This window comes from Colias eurytheme, chromosome 17, assembly GCF_061535395.1.
Source record: "Colias eurytheme isolate Ceu_HAF_F1 chromosome 17, ilColEury1 Martin Lab GWU primary, whole genome shotgun sequence".
Lineage (NCBI taxonomy): Eukaryota > Metazoa > Arthropoda > Insecta > Lepidoptera > Pieridae > Colias > Colias eurytheme.
Genome location: NC_142996.1, coordinates 6,545,977 through 6,558,989, shown reverse-complemented (window position 1 = coordinate 6,558,989; position 13,013 = coordinate 6,545,977). Strand labels below are relative to the sequence as shown.

General features: G+C 31.1%; 2 protein-coding genes and 1 long non-coding RNA gene across 4 annotated transcripts in view; 2 read left to right on the top strand and 1 right to left on the bottom strand.

Moving 5' to 3' along the window:
- LOC149901268 (glutathione S-transferase 2-like) overlaps nt 1–13,013 on the bottom strand; it is a 279,112-nt gene that overhangs the window by 10,525 nt on the left and 255,574 nt on the right. The window lies entirely within an intron of this gene.
- The window catches only part of LOC149901273 (putative G protein-coupled receptor CG31760), a 47,827-nt gene continuing 36,281 nt past the window's right edge, over nt 1,468–13,013 (top strand). Inside the window, exon 1 of the mRNA XM_090111846.1 lies at nt 1,468–1,529. The gene's annotated coding sequence lies outside the window, so the exon portion shown is untranslated. The remainder of the gene's footprint in view (nt 1,530–13,013) is intronic.
- On the top strand, nt 2,902–3,514 carry LOC149901274 (uncharacterized). Its single transcript, XR_016457664.1, has 2 exons — nt 2,902–3,028; nt 3,122–3,514. It is a non-coding gene; the product is annotated as an uncharacterized LOC149901274 (long non-coding RNA).

Sequence of the window (13,013 nt, the reverse complement as noted above, 5' to 3'; positions counted from 1 at the left end):
TGGAAATTAACCACTATAACACCGCAATAACGGTAATTAGTAGCAACCAATAATTTATCTAAATGAAATAACTTTGAAATTGTTCATATTTTAGCACCGCTTATATATTCATGCTTTATTCAAGAACACCCGCTGGCGCATAATAAAAGTTCATTTTTTAAATGCTTCAACATTCGTTCGTTATTGTTATCATAATAAAACTTCAAACATAAACATTTTAGATGAAAACTCAGTGCATCCTAATTAAATAATAACACTAATTATAAATTTAAATCAGCTCGTGTTTTTATTTTCAATAGGTAACAACTTAGTTTCACGACGCATACATATCTTATTATTATCTATGCATATTTGAAGCTTGCATCGGATGCATACCTATTTATTACGTATATTTTCTTGATTTCCCCACTTAAAAAAAGGTATATTTTCTTATCTCCTATTCAATATTTCGACTTTTTTTCTCAATCTGTACTGTAATGAAAATAACTTAATGTTTATATAATTAATTGTTTTAATGTACGAGTGTACAAAACAATAGATAACTAACCGACATATTTTAATTATGCTTCATTCATTTGAGGAAAACAGTACCTATCCAAAATTCACTATTTAGGTACGAATTATTGGTCATATTAATAAAAACAAACTTAGGATCCAAATTCCAATTCAAAGTCTGCTTGATACGTCTTGCTAACTCCGATATCAATTTAATTAACGGAAAATAAAATATTTTTCTTACAAATGAATACAAGTATTTAGGTATTAATATACTTAATACAAAGTATTGGACAATCTCACTATGTTCTTAAATAAATAAAAATATAAAAAACTATTTCTACATTTGCCAGATGTCCAATTTAGGGAATGAATAAATAAGATAAATATTATGTATATATTTATTATTTACATTATTAAAAAACATAAAATCGTTAAAATATATAAAACCTGAAAATATAAAAAGCATCTCTACATTTTAACAACACTGTTACAGTACAAGTACACCTACACTATAACTAAGCGAAACCAAAATTAATGTCAAAATAAATATAAACGACAACCCAATTCTTAAAAATAAATCTTGGAAAAGAATTATCGCTAAACCATTGAGCTTTTCCCAATGATGCCTCGGAGGGAGTCGTGGAAAATCGGCATTGCTCGTAGTATCACTGCGCAGCGTCTAGCTGTCCTATTTTATCCCGATGTTCCTTATGCGTGTAGGATAGAGAGGGAAGATCGATCTACGTTTCTATTTATGGCACTTCTGAACCGACTCCTGGCGAGGCTTTCCTGTAGGCTACAGCTACAGCCCGCTCTCAGTGGCCTGAAGGATTGAACGTGAAACGTGTGCGATTTGTTGTAAAAAAAAACGGTATTTGATGATTTTTTTTATTATCTAAATCCCAGCACCTTAGACATTAGTGACTTACAGTGCGTGTATATATTTTTAATAAAGTGAAGTGTTAATTTTTCACACAGAACAAAGTTTGACAATCGGACGTGGATCACAAAAGCGTGATAATTCGATAGCGGTGAGTTTTAATTAAAGACTTTACATTTGAAAATACACATATTTTAATTTACGGGCTAAAGTGTTTAACGAGAGTAAAGGGTATCTATTAAATTCGGTATTTACCTGAGGATATGTTTAGAGCTTTTGATATTGAGAGTTTTGAAATTTATGAATAATAAAAAGAAGATTGTAATTTTTATGTTATTTAGAAGAGTAATAAATAATTAAAACAAGGTTGCATCTTCATAAAACAACATTTATTTCAAATATAGAGCTACTTTTTTAACTTGAAAGCGCTGATATTAATATCAGTTTTAAAATTATAAAAAGCCTCGTTATTTCATCTAATAAAGTATTTCTTCTTTTTCCGTGATAGGTTCTTAATTAAGCCCACTATTTGACTCATAAAAATTACAGCTAGATTGCTACTTAATTTAAATCAAATGATTTATAACAATGTTTAGGAAATTTAGACTTGCCAAATGATGCGTCCACACTTTACATAACGTTCTGTTTTCTTGAATGATGAATCTGCTAAATCTCGAAGGAATACTGAAAGGCGATTGGAAGGTTTTAAGGAATTTATTTTCATCGAAATAATTTATAAATTATACTGTTATCGTATGTAATTTTCGTTGATATTATTAATTATTCATTGTTACGGTTTACTTATTCAATCTTTATTTTATATATGTACGCACATTGTACATTGATTTTAATTATTATCTATGCATACCTATTATAGTAAATAACATTCGTAAAGGTAAACGAAGGAAATTGTAAACTACACTGACCATCTGTTGATTGTAGACCCTCTTAATTCTTACATTTCTTTTACCTTCTTCAGATAGTGGACACTAGTTGCTAAATCAATAATGCGCAAGGAACAACGCGACTTCTAAAATTACAAAAACATTTCATAAAACGTCCCCATTCAGAATTACTGAAACAAAATGCCCATTTACGACTGGCATTTATCGTAACAATATGAATTCTCGTATCTTGATAATCAAAATGGTGTGAATAACGTTGCGTGGCCATAAAGTTTATGTTATTTAACGTTGTACGGACTTCATACATTCTTATGAGTTGTTTGGATCATGTCGGCTTGTAGTTAATAGTTAGTTGACCTGATTATATCTATGGTAGGCTTGAGAACGAAATACATACCTACTTACTATTTAATTGTGTACGTACATATTATATTAGAATTATAAATAAATTGCTGCAATTCAAATTAAATATATCGCTTTGAAGTTGCTTCATCTTAAAACTAATATTTTAAGACTTAACCCTTAATTACTCGCGTGGGGTATATCTAACCCCACGGCGTATTTGAAGTGTCGTTTCTCCGCCATTTTTAAAGCTACCTGCGTGCCTTTCTGAGTAGCTGCCTAAATACCTTCCCCTGCCGTGAATCACTCGCGAGCGCCGCTCCATGTCGTGTGGTTGTGTCAGGAGATCGCGTCTGGGGTATATATTGCCCCACGCGAGTATTCGTGCAACTTTTTTGGACGAGTGAGTGTGTGTATTTTTATTTTATAATGTGCAGTACATATACTAAATGGTTCGTTTTTTTACTTATCTTTGTTTTATGTCTATTTGTTTTAGGTTAGAACGCCTAAAATGGCAAGTAAGCGTCTTTCTGACTACCAGATTGTTGAACGTTTGGAAGACGACGAAGAAAGCATCATAGATAGTTCCGATGAAGATGAGGTAGACGAGGACGTGATCCAGAGTGACCACAACTCAACCAAATGTATGCAAACTATAACGTCGGCAGACGAACAAAAAGATGGCCTATGGTTATATTTACCACACTGCCTAGGGCCATACAAAAACGGCTAAAAAATGCTCAAGTTCAGGATCCTAGCCCCACTTCCAGAGGTGGTCCATCGACAACTTATAAAAGGTGCCATATCTGTCCAAGGTCAAAGGATAAAAAAATAAGATTTATGTGTGCCAAATGCCACCAGCAAGTTTGTCACGACCATTCTACTATGATATGTGAAAAATTATTGAATAAAAAGTTCCTAAATTTAAAGTTTCGTCTTTAAAAGTTTATTATATTTATATTGATTAAAGATAGTATTATAATTTAGAACAATGTTGTCTCTTTCTAATTTTTATAATAAAAATAAAAGTATGTCATTAAAAATATGTTTTATTGTGCCTTTAAAATTGGGGTTAAATATACCCCACGCGAGCGTAAGTGTAACTATATGGACGCGAGTAATTAAGGGTTAATTAATGTATACATACTTAGTCATACATTGTACTTTACATTTTTTTATTATTTTGAAAATGTCAATAAAAACAAAAATAAAATGTCATAGGGATATATAATTAAGTTACTTAAATGCGTTGGCCTAGATCACCTTTGGGCTAATTATGTAAAAATTGTCATCTCACTTATCCTATACCGAGTGCCCTTAACAAGAGTACCGTTATGAATCGTGATGTCATTTAATACGGCGCTTTGTTACAAATTACTTACAAGGACAGTCTCATAGAGTAATTAACCTACTGTTTTGGTACATTTTTCGGGACCATATCATAAACATGATACAGTACTAGCTAATAGCATATTAAGCAGGTAACAAGTCACTCTAATTGGAAAAAAAAAAACAATAACATACATAGTAATTAAATAGGAATTTATAGTATTTCTTCACAATACATAATATTATAAGAGCGAGGATAATTATTATTTTTGGGTTCATATTGCTCCATCTTGATTAAACTTAATTTAATTACCAAATAAAATATTGTTAAAACTAGAAGTATGTAAATAAAATAATGGTGTAGGCGAAACCAAAACAAAAAAAAAATAAAAACACTCCGGCCGTAATACAAGTCAGTAGGCTATTAGTCCTCCGAAGCATTGATTATTATTAATTAATGAGTCAAGGCCAAATTAATCTATGGCTAACAAATTATTATTCATCTATTCTACTTACCTAATGTTTAAGAATGAAAAAATTGAAAGATAAACCGCAAAACAGTCATAAAACAAGGAAAATAGAGTTATTTGAATTTGTTACTAACACTATTATTTGAAGTTAGAAGTAATAGATACGTTGGTAGGTATAAATACGTATATCCTGTAATAATATAGATATAAATCCTTCGTACCTACTTCCATAAAGTACCCTATAGGGGAAATTGAAATTAAACGCTCGAGGTTGTCTTAGAAACAAAGATGAAATCATCCATTACTTTATATTATCCTTATATTTTATAACCATGTGTTAAGTATTATTTATTAGGTTTACTTAAGAATTTATATTAACGTATAATGGTTATTACAAGTGGGCTATTATTTATATAGGTAACTAGCTTTCCGCCCGCGGCTTCGCCCGCGTTTTCAAGGAAAAACCCGTTCCCGTAGGATTTCCAGGATAAAAGTATTAGTATGGATTAATTACAAAGTCGCATATCCGTGGCTCATACATTTTTATAGAACTTATCCAAACAAAAACATTGTAATTGTAATGTATCCGGCATAGCTTCAAAGCCCATTTCATAAGCATTTTTAATCTATTAAATAAACATTGTAAGGAATTAACAACAGATGTAATAAACGGAAACGGACAAATGTTTTAATTTAATTAAATTCGCTTCATAGCCAATTCCTTTAGAATTAAAGTAAGGAAAAATGACAATTTATACGATGTTCTTTTATCGCGTAGCGTAGCTACTTGTCTGTAATTGCTTCGTAATTACGAAACAATTTAGCTTCTTTGTCACCGAACAAAAGGTAACTGCGTTTTCATACGTTTTCAATGGAACTGTATAACGTATGAAAGATTATCATTGTGTTTGAAATGGATTTTCATTTAACTGCTTTTTATTAGGGTAAGAATAGAATTTAGAACATGATGGATACAAACTCTACCTTTACCATTTTCAACAATTAACGTTAGGGTCCTTAATTTTTTACTTTATGTATCTAAAATGACTTTTTCTATTGCTGAACAAAACTTATCTGTATAGTTGTTATCAAAAACTATAACAGAATTTTATAAATTCAGTTTTGAATAAAAACTGACGAACTGACGCAGAACTTAATACTTCTGACTGAAAAGCACAATATACCGAGGTTATCTATATAATATTTGTAAAAAGGAATGAATGATTTTCGGATATATAACCCCTAAGTTTATGGAAAGGGCGGCAGAAGTTTGTATGTTACATAAAGTTTCCTATGTTTACATACCCAAGACGCAACGAAGGGACAACTGTTATAGAAAGGTGGTGTGTAAGGGGCGGGTCACTGGGTTTAATATTATCTATAATAATAATCTGGCTACAAAATTGACAGTGTTTGAAATCCATTTTCCATTGATTTTCATGCCAAAGATAAACGATTTAAAGAAAGGTTAAATAAGTGCAACCGTTGTAAATACAATCTGTTTCTGTTATTTTTCATGACAAGAATTATAATGGAATTAAAATATTTGTTCATTATTTTCTTCTAGAATATTCTACTCCTAATAGAATGTATCAATAATATTTCATGAAATCGTCGCATTTTTTAACCGACTTCAAAAAAAAGGAGGAGGTTATCAATTCGGCCGGTATGTTTTTTTTTATGTATGTACACCGATTACTCCGTGGTTTCTGAACCGATTTACGTGATTCTTTTTTTGTTCGATGCGGGATGGTGTCGAATTGGTCCCATAAAAATTTTATTCGGATAGGCTCCGTAGTTTTTATTTTATGAGCATTTTTGTCTGTATTTGTAAATGTTGCAAGTGCAAGTTTGAAGTCGGTTGTTTTTAACGCAGTTATTGACTTGTAACTTTCTACCATCATATAATGTACGTGTATTTGTGATTTTTTTTTAAAGTTGCTCTACCTTATTCATTTTAATAATACCTTATTATCCCTTACCATAATGAAGGGAAGATTTTCCATCATGAATTTTTATGCACCATGGACAATATTTCTATCCTTGAAAAGAGACTTAGAAAGGTCTGTGGTCAAGGTTTAACATTGACCTAGCTGGAGCAAATAAATCACGTCATATAGTTGTGATCTCGTATCACAATAAATCTTTTATATTTATAATTATAAACTCTAACTCAAATATATCCTATAAATAAAATTATACATAAGTTCTATTAAATATCTTAAGGTACTGTGGTAATCAAGGTAATTTTATAACTAATATTAGATTTACCTAAGTTACTTGAAAACACGTTTATCATTCAATAATTTTCAATCATCTTTATATGTTGTACCTGCACTTACAGTATTTATTTATTGCACGCCTCATAAGCGAAGCGTTGAGGTGGGTACTACTGTCACTTCGCGCAAAACATCTGATTTTTCAAACTTAAAATGTCTTTATGTATCATACATTGCACTTGTAAGATAATACATACACACACATATTAAGAAAAAACACTATTTTTAACGTTCATGATATTTTTGATGTCATTTTTGTTATTTAAACTAGTTAAAAAACAGTTTAAAAAAGTTCTGTCTTGGACGTCCGTGTGTCTGTATGTGCGGATCCTTTTTCTTGTTAACACGATAGCGACCGAAATACTTTACTAATCGAGTCTTTTTTTTTTCTTACGCTTGAGTATGCTCAGGAATAGAACCCTTTCATTTTTCAGGGTCTGATTCGATGTGGTTTAATTGTTATTAAATAAACAAAAATAATAATTAATAAATATTTATTAAAAAAAATTATGAGGCGTGCACTTTTGGATTTTCCAAATTATTTTTTTATATTTACCAATATTTTAACTAAAATGACACCATTATAATGTAAATACGTGACCTTTACCTGAAAATCGAGTTTATAAACATAATTAATCCACCGGCTATTTTTATACAAGGACCCCTATTACAGAATTAAAGCTCGCCTGCATGAACAATGTTTTATAAACGGACTGAGAATCAACTCAGCCGACAACCGAATAATAACGGCTCAACGAACATTAAAGTTGCGTCTAAAATAAAGCCCACAGAGACGAAAATGCCTGTGATCCTGAAATGTATACGCAAGTAAACCAAAATACATATAAGATGATGTGCTTTTGGGCAATGACGCTGGCATTTCCTTAAAAGGCAAATCAATACTAATATTAGAGTTTGTTTGTTTGTTTGAACGCACTTATCTCAGGAATTACTTGTCCGATTTGAAAATTTCTTTTAGTGTTAGATAGTCCTGCATTTATCCAGGAAGGCTATAGGCTATAGATAGATATATCATCACGCTAAGACCAATAGGTGAAGCCGCGGGGCGCAGCTAGTAGATAATATAAAATTACCTGCTTTTGCGCAATGAAGTATATTATCCTCCACCTATTTTATCTTACGCGGAAGTGGGATAAAAAGTGTCCTATACTAATCCGGATTATAAGCTACTACGGGATTATTGTGACTTGCTACTCATAGTATAACTGTAATTTTGTGGGTTATCAGTACTACGTAGTAGGAACATCGTTATAATAATTTTAAAGCCATTTACTATGCTGTAGTGTCTCTGTCTGTTTTACTGTAAAAGGCTTTTGATGTCGTTTTCAGCAGTGCATTTTAAGTCTAGTTTAATGTTAAGTATCTTAATTAGATACATTGCCAACAAAAACCCATTTCTATGTAAGAATAATACCGCTAATTACCAAGTAAATTATATTCGGATGAGAAGATTTTGTATGCAAAGCAAAATAGATTTTCACTTTATTGTGAAAAGATTCTATCGCCCTACGAGTCAAAGACGATGCGGGTCAGATGTACCCAAATAGAAAATGAATAAGATAACTTTCATCTTGATTAGTATAAGTCTTCTTCTAAACCCGGAACCCATATATTCTAAGTTTTCTTATTCAAAAAATTATATTAGACTAGCTTTCTATACACGGTTCGCTCATGGACATTCAGTTATTCCTCCTAAAAGCTCTATCTATATATGAAAGGACTTGTCTTGTGGTTTATTTAGATTTTACATATACATATTGATGCTTAAAATCAACATAGGTAATCGACAGCGTTTTAATGTGGTTTTTTAATATAAAATAAAAAAAATTAACAATATTTTTAAATAGTTAGATACTACTACTTCTGTGCTACTACGTAAATTTGAAGCTTATATTTTTAAGGATTAGTTATGGTAAAATAGTAAGTAAGTACGATTTACATCATTACAATATTCCCTTCACTTTACTGTCAAATTTCCAAGTTTCAATGTGAAAATAACAAAGCTACGTGCCCTAAAGTTTCTATTCTTTACGAGACCTTCATCAAACCTTTCGAGTTTTGGAGCGTTTCCCGTTTACTTTGGTACTATCTTCGACTTAAACAATAAAAAGGTCGCAATTTATTTAAACGAAGGAAAATATAATGTTTTTGTATTCAAAGTTGTACATCGTTGCACAAATGGATTATTAATACTTAATCCCTTTTTGAATGAAGAAAATGCATAATTAGCTATACAACAGATAATAATATAATACTATCCTAGTAGTATTTTACTATTATCTTTCAAACCTACAGGAAAAATATTTAATATGCATAAAAAAAAATTTGTGATTCTTTGAATTTGAATATACAGACTATAAGATTTTTCTCTTTTGTCTTCGTCATTATCTCTATTCTTATCTGAGAAATAAAAACAATTGAAATTCTTTCAGAAAAAACTTGCAATGAGAGTTGATAACGTGACGTGAAAAAGATCACTGCGAAATCTATTTAGATATTAAAAATAGTATAAAGTAGTATCTACGTTTTCAAAATAATAGGTTTATAGTCAGACTATTTAAGTACAATCAATTTTGCCTGACAGCCTTTCTGTTTAAAAAATTGTTTGTACCAAATTATCCGATAACAAGCCGAGAGTAATAAATACACCTGCTACCTATGATACCTAACCTGTGAATATGCAAAGTTTTACATTTAAAATACTGGTATGTAATATAAGTCAAACTTTTTCTCCGCTCACTGTTGGTACCTACATTGTATTTTTTGCTTCATGCAATCAAGTCGCAATTTAACTTGTGAAATAAAAAGAAACGAGTTTGAAGCCATATTGCCGTTTGATAAGTTTCCACTCTTTTAATTTAAATGTAAAAGGCAGGACTTCACCAAATAAATTATTCAATTTAATTTAAATGTAGTGGCTTATACAGTTATAGTAAAGTTCAGGGTTGAACTTCTGTTATGTAGTGTATACCTAATAAACGCATGAACGGGAAACTGAGGTTTTAAACGTATATAAGTGTTTAAGTGTTTATACTATAAACTATGGTTTAAAGTTTAAACCACGGTAGAGTCAAAAATATTACTGAGTTTGGCATGACATAGAAGATTGATCGCCCATAAAGAAAAATCGATGATTGGAAACAGGTGTGAAATGCATCTACTCCGTAGCCCATGTCTTTATTTATTTTCGTAATTCAGTAATTAGATTAATTTAATTTAAAATATAATACCTATGGTGATTTCATGAAAAAGCAACTGGAACTTTACTGTCGAGTTTTTTGATCATATCAATGAACCTTTCAAACAAATAATAAGTACTTGCCTTCTTTGTTTCTATTTTCCCAAATCATCTAAAAAAACTCTATATTCATATATTAAGCGTTTCATACGCTATGTGAAACTCTATTACGCTTATAAAATATGTTCTTGTATATTTTGTATCCGTAAAATTTAATAACACAAGCAAAGTTGTATGCATGAGCTAGTTTATGAAGTCTTTGGCAACATTGCATATAAAGCAAACATATCACGCAGAAAAGCATCGCAAACAGTAATTTTGAACTTTGCAATTGTTCAACTCGAAATGAACAGTGGAATGGAATCTGTGGTTACTATAGGTCTACTATAGGTCTATATATTTACTAGCTGTCCCCGCAAATGTGTTCTGCCTTACTCTTATCACTGAGGGATATATGAAAAATAGATGTTTGCCGATTCTCAGATCTACCCAATAGGCACAAAATTTTATGAGAATCGGTCCAGCCGTTTCGGAGACGTATGGTAAATAAGATTGTGACACGAGAATTTTATATTTGTAGAGTAGAGATAGAGAAGATTTAATACTAGTTTAATTTACCCGCGATTTAATCCCCGTGGATTAATATTTCAAATAGTCGGCTGGCTTTAAAATATTTTCAGTGCAATGGATGTATCCTGCATCATGATCATGATTCATGGCGTTATTGTCTTTTTATCAATGTGTTCTACTTACGTAGATATCTGCGACATATTTTAAACGTATTTTATTGCCTCATTTTTATCCAGAAATTACTTAAAAAACGCATTTAATGCAGTTTATTCTACGATGAAAATATATTCGTCTGAGTAGCGATAATAATATTTTAACTAAGATCTTTAAATGTACATAATTATGTAGAGCTCGTTGGTGTGTATTATGTGTAAGTATTATAAGTAATTACCTATATTGTTCATTTTCTGTGTGATCCTGAAAAAAGACAAAAATTAATTTAAAGAACTCAAAAATATTTTATACTGTAGGTATCAGAAATTCCAGAAACTGGAAATTGGAATGCAGTTGAAACGGAATATCGTTTTTTTTTTTAATTTAATAGCAGATATTTGATATTAAATATTACACGAAATACAATTACATTTCATTTCCTAATTATAAAAAATGCATATAATGCAATATTAAATGCCAATAATTATTCAAGTAATTACTAAACTATGCGACTGATGTTACAAGGAACTACGATGTACTTTGTGTTTCCTTTTATTTCAAGGAGTTCCGATTTCACGTAGTTATTTATAATAGGAGTCCTTGTGCATCTCCGCTTGCTTGCACTGGGTGAAATTATTGTTAACTACACAAGAATAAATATCTTGACTTACTTGACTTAAGGTCCTATGTGGGGCAGAGGGCGTCCACAGTGCGCCGCCATCGCGTTCGGTCTTGGGCTCCGGCCACATCAATAAATATCTTAATACTAACCTATAAAAAAAATATATCCTCATAGATACCTATAAAACTAATTGATTAATTAGGTGAATTACGAAAGTCATCATTTGATCAATAACAAGATTGGATTGAAATATCCTTAAAAATAATTTGTATTTGATATTTTCAATGGATTCAACGACTCTTGTAATATTCTCTTTTACTGTCTTAAAAGTAAACTACGTTCACAACATGATGTGATAAAGTATTCAAAATCATAATTCAGAAAACCTTTAACATCACAACTCGAACTCGTGCTCCAGAATTATTTCTTGTGACCAGCAAATTAACGTCTCAGTTATGGTTGAGATTATTATTATGTAAAACAGAACCAGAAGCCCTGAATGTACCTCTTAACTAATTATTATTATAGAAATTTGTTTCACAAGGCCGAAGTTATTAAGTTTAAAGTTTGTTTGCAATTTTGATCGTTAAACAAAAGCTAACTTCAAATCCATGATGGAGTTTCTAAGTTATTTATATTCCCATTATGAATTTGTTTTAAAATGTCTTTCGGGTTCACAATATTAAGGCCAGCAAAGATTCACTAATACTTAACTGATAATACAATATAAGATATATAACTCTTAGATAGAGACTACATACAAAATTCCTTCACAAGACCCTTATCCTTGATAGTTCCTCGTGTCTCGGATTTGATTTATCTTTTAAAAATATTACCTAATCATTTCTAGTGAATTGCTACAATCTAGATTCTAGATTGTGAATTATTATTTTTAAATCAAATTAAAATTCAAATCTAATACACCTGCAATAAGATCAACTTTTACTTAAAATGTTCTACAATATTTTAATTGCGAAATTTGAACATCGTACACCTACGTGTTAAATTATTTTAATCTTATCACTTTGTGTTAATTGCTTCAAAATAAATTAACAATAAAATTCGATGCCATTGTCATTTAGAAGTGCACACAAGTCCATGTGTTGTGAATTGAGCGAATAAATATGTCATTCAATAATAAAACTGTTTTAGTGACTGGTGCAAGTTCTGGCATTGGGGCCGCAATTGCTATCAAATTCGCGGAGGAAGGAGCTGATGTTGCAATTATTGGAAGGAACGAAGGCAAGCTGAAAAACGTTTTTGATAAATGTCGCAAATATGGGAGAGACCCTTTAATTGTTGTGGCTGATTTAACCAATGATTCAGATACTAGAAGGGCAATAGATGAAGTGATAAAGCATTATGGAAAACTAAATATACTTGTAAACAACGCTGGCACAGTATCGTTTGCGAGTATTCTCTCAGAAAATGCCATGAACGTGTTTGATCAAACGATGGCTATTAATTTGCGCGCGTCTGTATTTCTTACACATCTATCACTTCCCCACCTCATTGAAAGTCGAGGAAACGTGGTAAATATATCTAGTATAGGGGCATACCAGACATTGTTTCCATATAATTTCACCTACTGCTCATCAAAAGCAGCCCTGGACCATTTTATGCGAAGCATTGCTATGGAATTAGGCGGAAAAGGTGTTCGTGTCAATACTGTTAACCCTGGCCCTGTTAAAACGGAATACTTCGAG